General features: G+C 39.5%; 1 protein-coding gene across 2 annotated transcripts in view; it reads right to left on the reverse strand.

The window, feature by feature from the left end:
• The window catches only part of edar (ectodysplasin A receptor), a 48035-nt gene extending 30650 nt beyond the window's left edge, over positions 1-17385 (reverse strand). The window contains exon 1 of one of the 2 annotated variants that reach the window (XM_088609173.1): positions 17137-17385. The gene's annotated coding sequence lies outside the window, so the exon portion shown is untranslated. Of the gene's footprint in view, positions 1-445; positions 736-17136 lie in introns of those variants that run through there. The other variant, XM_088609184.1, reaches the window with a different exon arrangement.
• Positions 17386-18708: the final 1323 nt, after the last annotated feature.

Raw genomic sequence — 18708 nt, forward strand, 5'->3', positions numbered from 1 at the left:
TTGTGTCAAACTGCTGGGACAACCAAATCTCCCTTCTCTTCGAACTGTGGGCTCCTTGAACAAATGTTCTAACAATGAGAATGATCTATATCAAAACATTATTTTCAAAATCCCAGGTCTCTGGATCCCCACGATACAATTTGAAATTCTGTTTCATGCATTAGTAACTTAATGGTTTCCTTATGTCAAACCTGCATCTTTTAACTCTTTTCCTCTATAGACACTTCTATTCCATTGCAGTAAAGTCAGCAGAAATATACATAGCTATTTGGAGCCCTCGGTGCGAAAATATTACTGTAAGCCTTAATAATTGTATTTCTTAATATTCTGCTTAACAACACAATGGTTGTATTGTTACACAAGCCGTTTAAAGTATATTAAACACGTCTTTATTTATATAATCTAGGAGACGCTTACAACAAGAAAAGATTAAAACTCCACTCACACTGTGTCAGGGCTGTATCAACAATCCAGACATTTTGCTCGCATTTTTTTTTCCCCTGACTGCTCCGACAAAAACTAGTTGTGACAAGTGTCTGAGCAGCACGCCACACCAAGCAGACTGCCAAGCTCGACTGTAGCCCGGATACAGAAACGAAAAGAAATGAGAGAGCCTAAATCCACGAAAAGGCTTCGCTCATACTTAAGAGATAATAGAGTTAATGATGCTTCTAAAAACAAGCACCTTGACAGTAGCAAAAGGCAATATGGTATGATTCCAAGACTCGGCTCCACCTCTCTTTACCTACAGGAGACTAACTATTTGGAATCCGCCCAGAAGCGTAATAACAATGTGTTCACATTTCTGTCATTGAAGAATAAATAATGGCGTCACCTTAATTGGAAAGAGACCATTTTGTGAAACGGTGTGCCGACTTCCTCTCTTTCCCCAGGTAAAAAGCCACTTCAGAAATGCACAGTAGCCCTCAGCAAATGTCACTACTGTATATGCGTATTTCAGTGACAGGTTAATGTACTGTATTTCTCCGTGCAATTGCTAAAATCAATCAAATCCTTGATAAATACCTTCCCGTAACGAACAGTTACTAAACAAAGATCAATTCAACACATTTCTAATCTACATACTGTATGTCAGCATACAGTATGAATCAAACAGGGTGTACTAGAATCAGAGGCACAATAGCTATGATACTAAAACTTTGGAAATCTGCTCTTTTTCGGTGGAAATGGAGCAAAATAATAAATCCAAAACCCCCACGCAGATTTTTCATTCTTCAAAAGATATAAACAGCTGGGGAACAAATCAAGATATGGTACAGTATGGGGTGCTCATGAATGCTGCACTGATCGCTGGTATGGATCCAAACCCTCTTAATGTGTGCCAGTCCTCATAAATGCTGAAAACAGAACTGGCACAGCACAATGGGCTGGAACTGTAAATAGCCAGAAATTACTCATGTTCAATCTTCTTGCACAGGCATAATGAAGGCTCAGAAGCTACTTGATTTTGCTAAACAGTCTATATTGCTGAGCAAAAACGACAGTCGGGTGGAATAGCAGATCCGCAGGCTGTCTACTAACCGTCCTACTAGCACCTTTAAAAAGATGGCATAGAACATTACGACTCTGATAGTGCGACTCAAAAGAGAAATACATACACTATATTTTCTCACTATATTTCCTAAATTGCTCAAGACTCAAAGGAAGGACACTTTTCAGCAGGCTCAGGGTCAGTAGGTCATAACTTAAGGGCGTTCACTGTCATGCAGAAAACATGGAACAATACATTTCATTAGAGACAACATATATTTTTGTAATACACCTTATTGAGGGAAGATTGTAGGGATGTCCTCCAAATGCACAAACTAACTGACGGAAATATTTGATTAGGTTCTTTTTTCACCCTGTTTTGTTTCAATGGAATTTGGAGCAGTAAATAAAAACAGAAGAATATTCAATGAAGTGTCCCAACAAATACAGGAATGCAGTACCATGCCGTTTTTCAAAAGCAGAAAACATAAGGTGAAAACTACCACACTACAGCCCTGACCATGGCCAGTTAGACAAAAACACATGCTTTAGTGACCTACAGTATCTGATGATTATGGTAGCACATAATTATGAGAAAATGCACTTCTGTAGATGATAGAATGTAAAGGGAAATAAGTTTTTCCAAGTGAATGACAAAGAATTTTTCATTTTAAAATGTCAACAGCAAGGATGCTCAGTCCTGGTGCTGAAGGGCCTACAGATTTCCATTCCCACGCTACTCTTAAAAGTCTCAATCAGCTCATTCTCAGCTTAAAAGGACCAGTTTGGTAGAAAATCCGCAGACGCAACGGGCCCTCCAGGAGTAAGAAAGGGGACACCTACTGTACTCCCCAGGATATGTCAGCTTGTTTGAAAAGTCCTACTCGTGTTGACGAGTTCAGGCTGTGCCTCAGTGGGAGCACTGAACTACTGTATATAGGCTAGGCATTTCAGCCCTACAGGGAACCAGGGGAGTGTTTGATGTGCATCTGAAAAGCCAAGGGAAAAAAAACTGCAGTAACTGAGCAGCCTGCAGCACTGTGGGTGGCAGCCGCAGCAATGTGATCTGTTTTTGAAAGGGCGCTGCCTACTTCAAACGGACAGGTGTCAGTCAGAAGGCCTGTCCTCATGACCAGAGAGAAACCACACTAAGCGAAAGACTGCCACTGGCACTTCCATTTTCTTCTTAATCTGTTCAAACCGAGCTCTCTCACACAATGTTGATACAAGCAGTATATTAGTGGTGTCAAATATAATAAAGAAGTTTAAGAAATAAAAGCTACAGATAAATGAATTGCAAACGACTCCCAAATCGAGTCTACCATCAAATAAAGATGAACTAATAAACAAAAATGCTACTCTATTATCAAGAAACAGTAGACTTTGAAGGTCACCCTTGATTTTTATACAAAAATAATAATTATGTGTGGTGCCTTCAGGGCTTTATTTTCAGAGGAGAATTAAATGTATATTTATCTAGTTTTAAATGTTCTGAAACTCTGACTGCTCCAGTACACTTACCACAGGGAATAGAAGCTGAACAGAATAGTTCTGTTTCTATTTAATTAAAAATAGGTATTGGATGCTGATTAATCAGTCAAAAAAGGTGACTAAGAAGGATTTTTGTTTTACAATGAGGAAGTCATAAAGCAAGGAAGATAATGATTTCTTGGTATTATGCTGTTAAAAGTGATACCCTAGTATACAATAACAATAAACTGAGAAGTACAAAGATGGGCTCCTATAAATTATTTTCTTTTGACAAAGGAAGCGTGTGACATTCATCTCTTTATCTAGATATACGGCAACAAAATAAATACGTTAGGTATTTCTTCAGGGCAAACTGCAGAGGTGCACTAGGATCATAGCAAGGTTATGAAAAAGATTATCCCTCAGGTCTGTTACTGTAGAGATAGAAAAAAAAAGAAAGCAACAAGAAAGTATTTATATTAGTCTTTGAATTCTGTTGCCTCAATTTCTGACTCAACTGGTTTGTATTTGAGAGGAAGTAATGGCCAGAAATCTGATCTGAACTGTTTTTACGTTCAGACTTACGGCCCAAGAGAAGGGAGTCTTTAACCTTCTGTCACTTGTATTTGTATATGTTTGTATTGCATATTTCCTGAATTTACATTATTTCCCCATCTTACTTCCATTTTACTTTGTTTGTCCTAGTGGGGAACTCAAGGGCAGGATTTTTGGTATGGGAGATTAGACATCCTCTTTCTCCTCAACAAAGTTCCAGCTCCTCCTAGGGGAATCCCAGGCATTCCCAAGCCAGCTGGGAGCTCTCTCCAGAGCCGGCCTTGAGATCTCCATATGCCACACGGAGCTCCGACTGAACCATCCCAACAGCAATCCTTCCCTGGAACGATCCCCCTCAGCTGACGCCTATTGGTCCACCAAAGAAGAAAATGATACAGTTCATCAATTACAGTGGCGCTGTTTCTCATCTCCGCCACTTGTTGAGTTCTGAGTGAGCATCGTTGCAAGAGGGGCGATGTCACCTTTCCACTTTCATTGAACTTGAAATCCTGTCCACAAAAATCGCACACGTGAGTGAAAAAACGGTGCACCAATGGCCGAATGTGTGCCTTCTCGGGGTCTCCAAAGTGGATCAGTGCAGGTTGAGCCTGGGTTGTGTCACTAGTCAACTGTGACAAAGGCAGAAGCAGCCAGGACCCCCTGTGGCCTCTTGGGCGCTTGCAGACCTGTGGTGCTGATGGTGAGAGGAGGCTCCTCCACAAAGTCATCATGCCCCTGCTGGAGCACTGCGGAGCAAGCAAGTGTTACCACAGCAGCCAGCCACACCTCTACTCGCCTGTCCATCAGCCTATTGCCATGGTTACATAAGAGCCAGGAAGCTTATTTCACCTGTGGGCAGTTTACGACCACTCATGTCTCAGGTGGGTCAGGCTACTTCAGGTCACTTTTATAGAGTTTGCTCTGTACCTCAGTTCAGTTTTCTGGATTTGCATTCCTTGCTTCCCAATTCTCTTTGGACTGTCAACTCTGCTTCATTTTGATCCCATCTCCTGGATCTGTACTGTGATCCTACCGGCTTGGAACACTTGTGGATTTCCCTTGTGCTCTACTCCTGGCTACAGACTCAAATTGCTCACTTGATGTGGCCTTTGGATTCCTTTGTTACTTTATGACTGTGTCTATGAAATTTGTCTGTCCTGACTATGGATCTGCAACACAAAACTAGGTGTGCCTTCACAGCAACCTAAACGCACTAATTCTTGACCTTATATCTGTCTGTTAGACCAACAGTATGCATCCATTTGGAAATTCCCTTTCCTTTGTTTCAATTGTTAGTGTTAATTTGGGCAACACTATTCAAATAATGTATTCTACAGTTTTGACTTACAGGCGTTGCACAGCCTGTCCATTTCAAAATCAATAAATGTGGAATACACACTTATGAAAAAGGCCTTTTATATCATACACTCATGTGTACACACAGTTCTGGAATTAATTCCTCTTTCACTCTTAGTTCTGAATTCTCATTGCTGATTGCTGTCTGCCCAGATGTTCATTGATATACAGCCAGTTTAGACCTGGGCTCTCTAGTGGTGAGCTGGAACTTGTGTCACTGGTAGAGTATTAAATGAGCTCCTGTGTGACATGGCAGCTTTCCAACAGTGAATTTTGTAAGAGACGTATAGCTCCTTCAATTGCAACTAGCTCTCCTGTCAGGGACCAGCGAGCTCACAGTGTGCCAATGAGGAATGGCACTTGTGGTGGGCATATCTGAGGGGACGGAAGAGACATTTAATATGTGAGTCACTGCCTGAGAGCCAAGTCTCAAAACAATTGGACAGTCCAAATCAGGAGAGTGATCAAAACAATAACGATCCAACTCTCCATTTTCTGTAATAGAATAAAATCACACAAAGGAAAATGAAAATGTTGTGTAAGTCTTCTTGCTTTGTTGTTCTGTTCAAAGTTTATATAAAAATGTTATTTTAGAATTGGATGGTTTTTGTTTTATGGCTGTGTTTGGGGGCACATTGCTATATTACAGTATAACAAACTAATTAAAACAAAACCACATTATATCCAACAACATAGCCTGTAAACATGATTTACAAATTCAATTCCCCAAGGCAACTGCACAGTAAGGGAGCAGTAAATAGTTTATTACAGTTTTAGAACAATATTATTGAGTACTGACACGAATTTCATTCCATACGAACTTCCCTTGCTGAATTAATGAGGTGGGCTACAATGACATTATTATAAATGTCTCACCTCGGAGGAAAGAGTTATAAGGGTGTTGTAGCATCTCACACACTTTGGACTGTGTCTGCCTGCAGTACATCTTTCTCGTTTGTGTCTCTCTGCATGTGTCTAGTATTCATTCACACACAAGCACAGTCACTACTGTATTGTGCTGTATGATGCTGAGACATTCTTCAATTATTATTTTCTACCAATTTTCTCAGACAGATAATTGCAGAAAATGCAAGAGGCAACAAGCTGAAGGGAGTGCTTGCCTTGGTGTGCTGTCACTCTCACTGCGCCTTGAATCACACCTGTAACAGTACCACCGTGGAAGTGAGGATTATAAAGCATTCATCAGTCTTGGATGAAGACAGGCTTTTGGACTCAGCTGGGCTGCTTTGCATTAAAGAAACAAGCACAGCAGAGGTCAAGAGGTGAGTGTGTGTACATTTACAACAATAAAAAGGGTAGCATGAACTACCCTTCTGAAAGGAATCTCAAGATGCATGATTTCATTTTGGAAAGAGGTCAAGACTGACAGTGTTATGGACAACTTTATGAAAGAACGGTTTTCAGCAGAGGTGTCCCCCTTCCCCACTTCACTTGATCAATTTATGTGCTTCCAAAAATTAGTTAATTATTTTTGCCCATTTCAGAATCTAATATTCATAACTTACTGGACACTCCACTCAAAGTGCTTTAAAGGTAATGGGGGCTTTCCTCCACCACCACCAATTTCCAGCCCCCACCTGGATGATACGCCAGTCTGCTCACCATACACTACTTATCAGTGGGAAGGAGAGCGGAGTAATGAAGCCAATTCAGAGAGTGGGATTATTAGGAGGCCATGAGTGGTAAAGGCCAACGGAAAACTTGGACAGGACACCTGGGTAACACCCCTACTCTTATCTAGAAATGCCCTGAGATTTTAAATGACCACAGATAGTAAGGACCTCAGTTTAAAGTCTCATGTGAAGGACCTTATTACAGTATAGTGTCCCCTCACCGCAGGGTGAGCGCTCCCTACTGGCCCCACTAACACCTCTTTCAGCAGCAACCTTAGTTTTTCCCAGTAGGTCTCCAATTCTGGGACTGGCCAGGCTCACACCTGCTTAGCTTCAGGGGGTTGCCAGTTGTGAGCTGTAGGGTGATATGGCTGCTGAGAAAATACACCTTTAATTTACAGAGATAATTGTATCAGAAATGTACAACTGTTAGTCTGAATCCCAAAAGAATAAAACCCTACAGTCATTGATCATGTAGAAAGTGTTTGGCTTTTTTGTGGCCAGTGGTCATCTGCATGGGGAGATCCTGTCACTTTTGACATTTATTTTGTTACATTGATAGCACTATTAACTGAATTCACATTGTTACACTGCAGGGAGACTAAAGTGGATGTTTAAAGTGAAAAATAAAACATTTTTTTTCTGAGCAAATGCTTCTTTAAATGCTTATTTTCTGCAGTTTGAAAACTGTGATTATTTTTTTATATTTAGTTTGCACGATGCAAAAAGAAAAAATCAAAATATTAACATTGCAGAGTACTATAACAAGAGAGCTAATCTTGTGAAAGGAAAAACCAAGCGATCAATTCAGGTTCTTGCCAATTATAGACCCAGCAACACCACAAAGAAACCTGCCGCCTTAATGTAAATAACGTTAATTGTACAAATCCTTCCAGAGACGAACCGCAACCAGTCCAACAGAAAAGAGTTTGTTTGCAAGAACCCCTCGGCGCTTATTTTAAAATAAAAAAATTAAACCTTCTTGCAGGAAGTAAAGAGACTTCCAAATTACTGTGCCCGTGAGCCTCACCCTCATTATCAGGCTAAACGAACACACACGCCCATACACTTTCATCATATTCCAGCCAGTCTCTTTACACAGAATCCTGGCTCTGAAGTCTGGAATGCGCTACGGTATGTTTGAAGAGGAGATTTATTTCTGACACCTCTGCAGATGCGCACTGTTCAGACACGTCTTATTTGAAAGTCAACCGCAGACTCGCTGCCTCGGGTTATTAATCTTATAACGACCACATAATCTAAGATAAACACACAGAGTATCATTATCGTTATCATTAACAAGAATGAAATATCTATTCCTTGGGGACGGATTAAGGAAAAGATCTGATTACTTTTAGCTCTAATCAGGATTTGTGTGCTGTATATCCAGTGAATGTTCCCAAATGCAATTACAGAACGTTTTTGTGTTTAATTTTGTTCTTCTTATTTTTAATCCTACATTATCAAGTTTCAATTAAATCAATAATAATAAAATTTACTTATCACTTGGTAAGGAAATTGGAAGGAAATGGGTGTTTAACTGCTTTAGGGTTTAGAAATGTCACATTTAGTTGAAAGGGTTCTGTAAATTATCATACTTCCTAGACAAAATAAAGACCATATTTTAATTACGTAACTAATTAACCAGAAAGAAAAAGATAATATCTTTTTATGGTATATTAATTATTTTCGTGTATGAATACATATAAAATCATATTGTTTTGAGAAAACTGATTACTTTGTTTCTATAAGAATTAGTTTACCGGTTTAAATTTCTAACATTAAAAACAGCAAAGATTACTCCAGTTCTAGAAATGTGTCATTGTTTGTATTTGGTCAAACCAATAAGCACTTGCATTATTTCCTTACTCCATTCACTTGCACTTTCATTATTTTGCACTCTCATTTTCCAGTTTAAGTTTTATAAATTACAGTTTCCAAATCACACCCTGGTGCCCAGTACTGTAACTCCAGAGAATTAAAAGCAACCCCTTTCTACAGTCCCTATCTGAAAAAAGGGGTATGTACGCATTCCCATTTTTAGTTTCGGACACTATATATATATATCAGTCTGTGCTAAATCCTGAAGCAGGTAAACTTGTAAGACTTGATTGAAATCCAGGCCTTTACTGCAGGCAGTAAATCTTATCAATATACTAAGTATCTGCTCTCGTGAATTAAACACAGAGGCAAAAGGAAATTGGTCTGAGGTACCACACTAGCTCGGTGTCCAAGAGGATGCATGATTTTCAAAAAATTATTATTTTTTCCAAAGATTTAAAAAAAACACTTAACATCATCAAATCAAAACTGGACGAAGGCATTTTCAAACGGCAAAAAAGGTAGTCAAAATCTAACATGGATTCCTTTGCAACCAATGTGGGACTATGTAGGATTAAAAACAAATTACACAGGACAAAATGTCACTGAATTAAAAACAAACTTAGAAAACCTGATCTTAACAAAAGTGCAATTTATTATTCATCTTAATTCTTGGAACTCTGCTTAGCAAACACTTTCATGACACTAGAACAATATGGGGAAAAAATGAAACCTCTCTACTGCTGTTGTTCAAGAAATGACAAGTAATACTATACGTGAAAAACTCATGAATTAGGCATTAAGTAAACAATGCAAACGAGTTACAAATCAAGCCGAATGCATTAGACGTCCTGCCGGAAGTTTAGCTCTGATGAATGAAAATGGTGCGTTAGACATCACTCACTCTTTAAGAAATTAGGCATTTGCTGAGTCTGAATCAATTGCAAAGTGACAGCCAATGATGTGTGGCATGGCTTTAAAGTCTAGATTAGCTATTATTAATTCACACACTGTACTGCATCATAACCTGGCAGCTGTCTGCACTGTTATATCATTGCCTCCGCAGAGCCAAGATCACAAAACATTTGCTCAGCTCCTTATCTCAGTGTTTTCTATTCTCTGACTTGTTGCACAAGCACCAAGGGCTCCTCTGTTTCGCTGCAGCAGCGAAATAAAAGAACAACTCCTGAAATGATAACAATAGACTCTGCAGGGGATTTTGGAAAGCCCCCTCCCTCCCCCCCCCCTTCATAGCAAAAGCTCTGAACAAATATTTTTTGTCAGCTTCAGAAATCTAAATAGGCAGCATGATGACGCAGTGGTTAGCATTTCTGTCTTAGAGAGAACTGGGGCCCAGCATTCACTTCCTGAGGTGCTAATTGTGTGTTGTTGGTATGTTCTCCGCGTGTGTGTGTTTGCGTCTGTGTGTACCTTGCAATAGACTGGCATCACGTCCAAGGTGACATTGCCTTGAGCACATTGCTTGCTGGGATCCTTTCTTGGATAAAGTGGTTAGAAAATGGATGGATGGGATGAGGGAAAAATGAAAAATTTCTATACTACGTAAAAAAAGGAGTACGTTCTGCCAAACAGTTACACGTTTACACTTTGTGTGTGTGTGTTTGTGTGTCAGCCCTGCTTGAAAATGGGAAATGTTTCTTCAGCATTTTGCAGGTCAACTACATAATTCAGGTGCTGACAAGGAATGGCACTAGAAGACTCCTGGATGTTAATTCACCCCGACTGTAGGATAACAAGGCAACATGTGTAGAACCCTTCCTCTCTGGGGAAACTGTACTCTCTTTGAAGTTTTGTTGCTTTCAGTCCAAGCTACAGAAAGACTGGAGTCTTTCCATTTTAATGCCCTGCAATGTTATTGGAAAATAAAAGAGGTATCTGTCTAGACATTAAGCATTTGAAATACATTTTTATTGTCTCTAATGATAATTACTTTCTGCTAGGTTGGGAAATTGCTTCACAAATTAACTAATAACCAAAGAAATGTACCATAAAAGCCCTTCAAGGGATTTTTCGCTGTTTTATTTCTAATGACAGTTAAATTGAATATTGTAATGGAGTTTGCACACCGTTGACAGCCAAATTGCTCCCTTCCAGATCTGAAAGCCTGTTTGAAATTCACTGTTTCTTGTTCGGTCCAGGTCAGAAACAGGCCTGGACAAACAGTCGCAGGACTCGTCAACACAAAAAGTGCCAATGTCACCCCTTTCCATCCAAACACCACATCATAGTCTGTTAAAATGAAAGGCTCCACTGCACTGGATACTTACTACATGTTACCAAAGGGTAACATAACAGAGCTACTATCTTCGCTTATCTTTCTTTAGCAGCTAATCATGTAGGAATAAAAGACACACTTCTTCTCCCATCAAATGTCATGTAAAACACTCAGCTTTTATCTTTTTATCTTTGGGGAAGGCATTATATTGGCATTCCAATGTAGAAGTGTACCAGTGTACTTCGTAGGAAGGGTAAATCAGATTTTCTTTATACTGTCTTTATACTGTATATTATGCCCACGCCTGACTGTGAGGAAATGTGTAGGAACTGTAGGAGGAATTCTAAAGTAAGAAGTGCTTCTCCAGATTGTCTCTCAGATCAGGGATAACAATGGCACCCATGTTCTGATTTCTAGCATTCTTGAAAAGGTGGGGCTTATGACTGTTGTCACTAGTGGAAAATATTAGCTGTCAACCACCACTGGGCAGAGCATACACCACGATTTGTTTCTGAAATTAATAAGGCAGATAAAATCTTGCATGTCAAGTCCTCATTCCATAAAATCAATCAAAATCATCCTGAACTGATCTCAGTCAGCAAAAGAAACCAAATATCAATACCGCTCTTTATCCAAGCCACCTCAAAGGGACACCGTGCTCAACCAAAAAACAAAAAGAGCTGCAGTCGAGATTTTTAGGATAACAAGGAGAAGTCAATGAGATTCAAAAATTTATAGTCAGACCAATGACATCTAAATTGCTAGTATTTTGTGGCCAAAAATCACCCACTTTCCAACTCAGAAATACTAAAGACATTCTTCCTCTGTCATTGGATAGCTCTAACTTTTACACAACCACAAACACAAAACCTAGAACTACACTAACAATCACACTGGTGAAACTGAAGAAACGGATGTGCTAATAGTTTGTTCCTCTACAGCTTAATGAGAGCAGAGGTTATGTTCAAACAGGATCAAACAGGATTCACAGGAACTTTAAAAAAGAGAGCACTGAAAAATAAGAGAAATAATTGCTTCTTTATCTTTGTGTGGTTTGATTTGAAGAGACTACACCTAGTACATGCTGCTCTGTGGACACTCCACATTTGGACTCTGTTGTCAAATTAATGCTTTGCCAATATTTATAGAGGGCTTCTTCACTTCAGTGCTGCATTATCACCCAGGAGGTGGTTTTGCGGCAGAATAAGGAATCTGTGCTGTGTACTTCTGGAAAAACACCAAACTGTGCCTAAAAAAAATATCAAATTAGCATGAGCATGATTTCAAGGGACAGGGACTTTTTTTAGAATAAATGTTTGCAACCAAAGCAATTGCAAAATGTTTTCTGGGGCCTGAAAAGGGAGGTTTTGTCTACAGAGCAGAGCACTGCATTAAAAATTACTCAGAGATCTGAAAAGATCTGTCCAACACTTACAGCACAATAAAATCAGTAAACAGTACTTCAGCTGAACAGGAATGGGTTATGAAGTGTAAAATCTGCTTTTCCCATTCAAAGCACTAAAAAGCTGCCTCTCTCTTTATCTCTTGATTACTTTAATTATGCAGTCCCAGCCGGCTTCATTTTCTAAGCATGTGAAAAAACCACAGAAAAAAAAGAAGCACAAAACTTGTCCCACCTTGAAAATGTGATTTATCTTTGACTGTTAATAATCTGTCTACCTTTCAGACTGTTTCGGCAAGGTTGGGTCTTTCATCAGCTCCTTAGGATCAGATCCCCATGCCTCAGAGAGTTTGTGGTTTGTCATATTCTACAGCGCTCGTGCAGCTCAGTGAGTTTCTTCCAGAAACAGAGAAAATCTTTTTTTTTTTATGGGGCAAAATACAGGAGAATCTCTGCTCAATAAATGGTATTTTAATCATAACCGCATGTCCTCATGTGATGCTGTGCTGAAGACAGCTGTATAGCTTCCTCCAGTGTTTTGAGCCTTTGCCATAATCCATCACGACTTGTTCAGCATCCACATGTAATAGTAATGCTGTCTAAAGCACGTATCCACAGCTCTTCTGGCATGGCAGTATTGCACATGAGCTGAAATTTAAAAGACTTGGGTTCACGTTCTACATAGCACGCTGTCTAGGAAGACTCTTTACATGTTTTTCTTTTCCAGCAACACCTGCATGTAGGCCACACTCTTTTCTGAGAATAGCAGGCATTTGTCCACATCTCTGTATAAAGTCTTTACAGACTATGCAATGTACACAGAGCTGCTTACAAATTCTAGCTCTTTTATTCATTGATTACCAGACACAACCTTTTCGATATTACCCTGCCGCGTTAATTCAGATTGCAGCAAGTGCGTTTTACTTTTTGATATTTTATCTAAATCCAAAGGTAGATCAGTCAGAGTTTTTTCACTGGCTCCAGAACGTAGAAAGCTTACAAACCTTAAGTATTTGTGCTACCCATTTCTCTCAATGCTTCACTACTCAACAAACGCAAGAAAAGAAGACAGTTTTTCCTTGAAGGGTTAGAAAACAGTGTTTGTGCACTTTAGGTATTTCTGCATTACAGAGTCTAACTTCCAGGCTACCTGTAGGCTGACTGTGCAGTTAAACAGCCCGTACTCTTGGTCGCAGAGCCTTGAAGTCTAATCCTCTGTAATTATCGATCATTTTTAAACCTGACAAGCTAAGCTCCAAAAGCTGAAGACCAAGGAAGGCTATATCCCCTGCAGTCTCCAAATTAGCTCTTTGTACTGCAATTATAGTTTAATTCAGCTAAAAAGTAAAGGCAACTTCAAGAATTTTCTCAGAGTCTGGTGTCAGGCTTGTTTCATTTTGTTTCCTTTCAGTTCTCTTTTCAGCCAGAAGCGAGGCATCTGAAACTTATTAAAAATCCTTCAAAATGTTATTGTTTTTTTTAATATAAGGGAAAAAATCTCCATGATGATGTATTAACTATACTAACACACAATGAAAATGTTTTGCCTCAGTAGCTCAATAGGCATATGCATAAATTATCTAAATTTTAAAATGGTGAGCAGATAGATGTGTTGAATTTTTAAATAAGATTGTTCCTGGGGATAAGAAAATACTGAGCACATGATTTCATTAAAAAATAGATGCTTGGTGTTTGGTATTTGATGTGTATTAAAATTGTCCAAAATGAATTAAAATCTATGTGATAAACCACTCATAAAGACATGGTTTTTATCAATGCAAGAAAATCAAATGATATAACCATGCCTCTCTTCAATAATGAAGGTTTTCTGTTTGCTATCTGTTTCCTTTTTCTGTTTGAGTGATTGAAGGTAGCCTGTACATGAGAGATGCTGCCTGGAGAATGAGTTTCGGCTTCGACAATCAGAAAACCAAGGAAACTGGCACAGTGAGAGACAGGCCATATCCTGGAAGAAAAAAGGTCACCACACTGGTCCATTATTCTACTCCATCTGTGTAAATCAGTTTGCAGCGGATTTGACAAAAAAACCTCACTCAGCAGCAAGAATGACTGTGGCTCACCTCGCACTTGAAAATGATTTGCATGCTCTGAGGCCATTCAGAGGTAAAACCGACATCAGGGAGACGCAATCACCAACTTCTATAGGCCAGGGAACATCTGAAGTGGCAGATGAGTATTAGATGAGTGTCTAACTCAGCGTTGAATACGGCTTTGCCCTTGGCAAACCTGATAGAAGACAACGTCCTGGTGGAGACGTTGCAGTGTGAGTTATGCTCTCTGCTGCCGACTTCAAGCGGTGTGATGTGAAAAGGAATCTCCTTTGACACAAGAAAGCCTGTGATCCATATTGAGACTGATTTTACTGCTCAGTGAAACACTGATGACGTTCTTCAGCCAACAGTTTTGTAGTTCCTGCAAGCTAAGCCACAGTTGTTAGCTTTGGAGTAGGGCAATGCAAGACCACAGAATGGCACAATGGCACAACTTTATGACCGCAACTGAGGTCTTGCCATGGTTGGCTTTTTCTCCTGACCTGAATCACACAGCTTGCCCATGCCATGAAACGGGACATCTGTGATTGGCCATCCTTCTCTCCTTCATTGCACGCACGTGCACAGGACTTGCAGCATACCCCCAAAGCACTCCATCCAGGGCTGATCAGGTCTAAGCATCATCACTTCTAGGATTGTATCAAATGCACGGGGACATCATGTCCGATACTGTGAAATGTATTTGTGCAGACGGTGTCACATTTTGTACTGAAAGTTATTCAAGAGACTTTTGGGCTTTATTTTCATTAACTTTTTCCATGATTTTGTTTGATATCTCATTTAAAGCATTTGAGTAAATTCATTAGAGTTACTGTATGTTCTGTTTCCTCCATACATTAATACCCAAATCAAATCAAAGCTATCCAGGATTACCTATTTTCCACATCAGCAATACTCACAAGGTCCAACGTCAATTAAATCCCCCTAGCTAACAAAAAGTTATTGTTTCCAACATTTATAATATTCATGTTCTCTTATAATATAAGAAGCAAGCTCCACTCACAGTGCTCTTAAAGAAAATATATGGAAGCCCATCCTCTTTTTAGGAGAACTTTAAAACACTTTTCTTATAGCAAAGGAAATTGCTTTGTCACTCATCCATTGTTTCCTTTAGAATGATGCTTCAATCTAAATACAAAGCAATGACACAAACCACATGAGGTTATTCTCTGGCTATTTTATTACCATTTGTGAAATTTGCACGAGTGCTAACATACTGCAGTTTATGTCCTTATCATCCTTGTCTAATATTGTCTTATTTTTATTCAACAATTTTCAGGCAGATAACCCACTACAGTCCAAAGTGAGATTTTGACAATGTGGTCTGACAAACTACTTTCTAACAGGAACCCCAAGATTTCCAGTGGAAAAAAATGAACAGCTTACATTCATAGTCCCCGAAATAATATAAACAATATAATATGATTTTATGAATCCCGTCAAAGAGTTAGCAGTCAAAAAAAGAAAAGTAAAGTCAGTGGGATGAGCGTTTCAGATCGTTTTTTTCAGGACACCTCTGCGGGGCTCTGAGACAGCGTGCACACAATGTGATCTTTCACAATGGATGAGAAAATTACACGTTCACATTTGCCACACAACAGACAACAACTGAAGTGTTATGAGGGGAGGGTGGCTACTGTCTTAAACAAATATCTCAGATCTGTTCCCTGCTTCACGAGCTACACCTGCGAAACCCAGCCTATTGAGTTGAACATTAACCTGACTTAACTGAGTTAGTAAAAATTCCCCCCTTTTATAAAAGTTTCACCAAGAATACTTAGACATATCTCTTAGTGGCATATATGTATAAGTCATTTATATAATAGCAGGGGAGTAGTTCTTAGCGTGCTTTACCCTTAACTCAAGCTGTAGGTTTAAAATCACGAGTGGACACTGCTGTGATAAAAATGCCCATCTATATAAATGCAAGAGCAAAGGATAAGAAACCTGACGGGTTTCTACGCATATCTTATTCGGAGAAAACGATATACAGTAGGTGGACGTGAATCCGCTTTAAATTTAAATTCTGTATCTTAGAAAGCAGTCTGTTCAAACCTTGTAAAATCGGTGGACATTTTACAAATTTTTGGCAGGGGTTCTCTTATTTTAGATATCAGTACAACAGTCAACTTTTTGATGGTGCGCTTTTGTTTTTTTTTTAATCTCCAGCGTCGCTCTTTCTGCCTGAGACATAAAAGAGATCAAATACAGGAGCTACCGGCTCATCGAGGTGGAAAAGCGGATTGATATCCCACCCTTAGCAGTAGTTCAAAAGGCAGCAAGACTTCAGAAGAGCGCTGCAAGAATGTGCTTGTTCTCCCTGCCAGTGTCTCTTTAACAGGACTTCCCCGAAGTTTGTGCTCAGTGGAGAAAGAGCGCAGCGAAAACGGCTCCGCATCTTAGTGGCAGACAGAGCAATGCAAGGCCGAAACCACACGGGAACCCAGAAGAACGTAAGTCTGTCTGCAGCACCCGTTGGGGGCACCGGATTTGACCACTTGAGCGCTGATACAGCTGCCCCCCGTTACTCAGCATTTTAATTAAGAAGAATCGGAGCGCCGAACTTTCCTCGTGTGCAAACGCCTGAAACTCAAGAGGAAAACCACACGCGATTCCTTAAACATTTCATTTTTGTAGCATGTTATTTTCTTATTTTACTATGTGTTTGGGAGAGTTTTTTTTGGCGGGGGAGGGGGTCCATTTAGTTGCTTTAAATATACAACACAAGTATGATTTGCAATACTATACTGCAGTAGACATTTAAATATAACATTTAGATATATCACTGTCAGTATGAAACATTTTATTTATTAAGAGAAACAGATTCTTAGATGCCACTGTTTGTTGGCGTGTTAGTTGATTTTGTTTTAATTGCGTAAAAATCACTGGAAAAATTAGGAACATACAGACTGCATATCAGATATAATGAGGGACAGCTTATGATTTAAATAACTAAACATGTTTTCGAAAATAAAGATATACACTTAATCTTTTGACGAACTGACAAAAGCTCTGCTTTACACACTCAATCCAAAAGGCAAGATTTATTTTTGCAACACTCTCACCGCATTCCTATCTTTTTTTCTGAAGTCGCCTTACCTGCAGTCAGGAGATGAGAATATGATACTGGTCTATATATCCAGACGTTTAAAGGCAATGCAAAGGTTTCGGATATAGGTGTTCCTTCGGCTTTGGAAAGACGCAGCTGACTGAACTAAAAACTCATCGTCAGGAGTGTTTCTTCAGCGAGATTATAACCTGCTTTCCACAAACAGATCCACTCGGGAATCTTCAGAGTCTGATGTCTTTCTTGGGGCATGACTTCTCTCTTTGGGAGTTTTAGCTCCTCCTAGAAAAAAAATAATCTTCTCCGCCCTACAATTTTGCCAAAATCAACCTGATTCAGGTAGATTCAAGGGAGCATAATAAATTACACTGCGGGGTTTTGACTCGAGCGCGCCATCTGGCGGTAACGAGATATCAGCGCGGCCGTAGCGCAGGAGAGTCTACAGCACACAGTACATACAGCATTATAATTCCAAGCAAGCATTGGCAAAAAGACCTCTTGGATTTCTGTTGCATTTTCTATGTTTGGTGCGCGAAATTGAGCAATTTATATTTTTTCCTGTGTGGCGATTCTTTACCGTCTCCTTCTCTAACTTGGTGGTACACAATCAGGTGCCTACAGTAAGAATGCAGGACTCGGAGACCCCCACAGCAAAACCAAAAATGTAATAATAATCTTATTTTCTAAAACATATCATCAATTTTTCAAGCACATTCATCAGTCGAGCATAGTCTTATATCAGTTAAAAGCTGTGACTTTTATTAATTCTATGGTTAATTGTGACTTTTGAAGATGTCTTAGCAGCTTTCAAGGTTGACTGAGGCACTTGTCATATTTAAACCTGCCCAGTGTTTTGCTATGAATGTCTCGCAGAGCTTTTGGAAGTTTGTGCCTGTTGTAGGCAAACACAAAAAAAACAGGTCTCCTGAACAGCGAGAAAACAATGTGATGATAGATCTGATATAAATCTTCAAAATCCTCAAAGGCACTGACAAACTTAACTCAAATGGTCTCAAATTTAAAACACAAGACAGGGGACACTCATGGAAACTAAGCAGATAGCGCATTTAAAACCAAGAACAGGAGGCATGTCTTTACCCAAATGGTTGTGGGAGTGTGGAACAAATGTCCTAGCTACTGTATATTGTGAAGCCAATGTTAATACCCTGGTTTAATTCAAGAAAAAGCTGGATAAGATCCCTGGCTCAATCTGCTACTACCAAGTGAGACATATGGGCCAAATGGCCTCCTTTCATTTGTAACTTCTTATGTTCTAAAATGTTGTATCTGGATGGTGGCACAGATGTTGGCTTGATTGAGTTTTACACCTCCCGTAAATTCTACACTAGATAGTCTCCGGGATGTACAATATTTATTCTCTTTACATTTGAAAAGCTAAGGAAAAAGGTTTTCCTTTTATGATTTCCTGGGATATATCATTTGCTCTGAAGATATAATATCTGCAGAAGTTCGAGTAGGGAGCTGCATCAGCATGCATTTGAGCAGGTAGAGGTTTATTGCATTCTGAAAGGTAAAGAAAAGAGACTCAATGTGTTCGGCTGTGGAGCCTTCTTCAAGGGGTCAAACGCTTCTTCAAACACCTG

This window comes from Lepisosteus platostomus, chromosome 2, assembly GCF_059453375.1.
Source record: "Lepisosteus platostomus isolate fLepPlt1 chromosome 2, fLepPlt1.hap1, whole genome shotgun sequence".
Taxonomy (NCBI): Eukaryota; Metazoa; Chordata; class Actinopteri; order Semionotiformes; family Lepisosteidae; genus Lepisosteus; species Lepisosteus platostomus.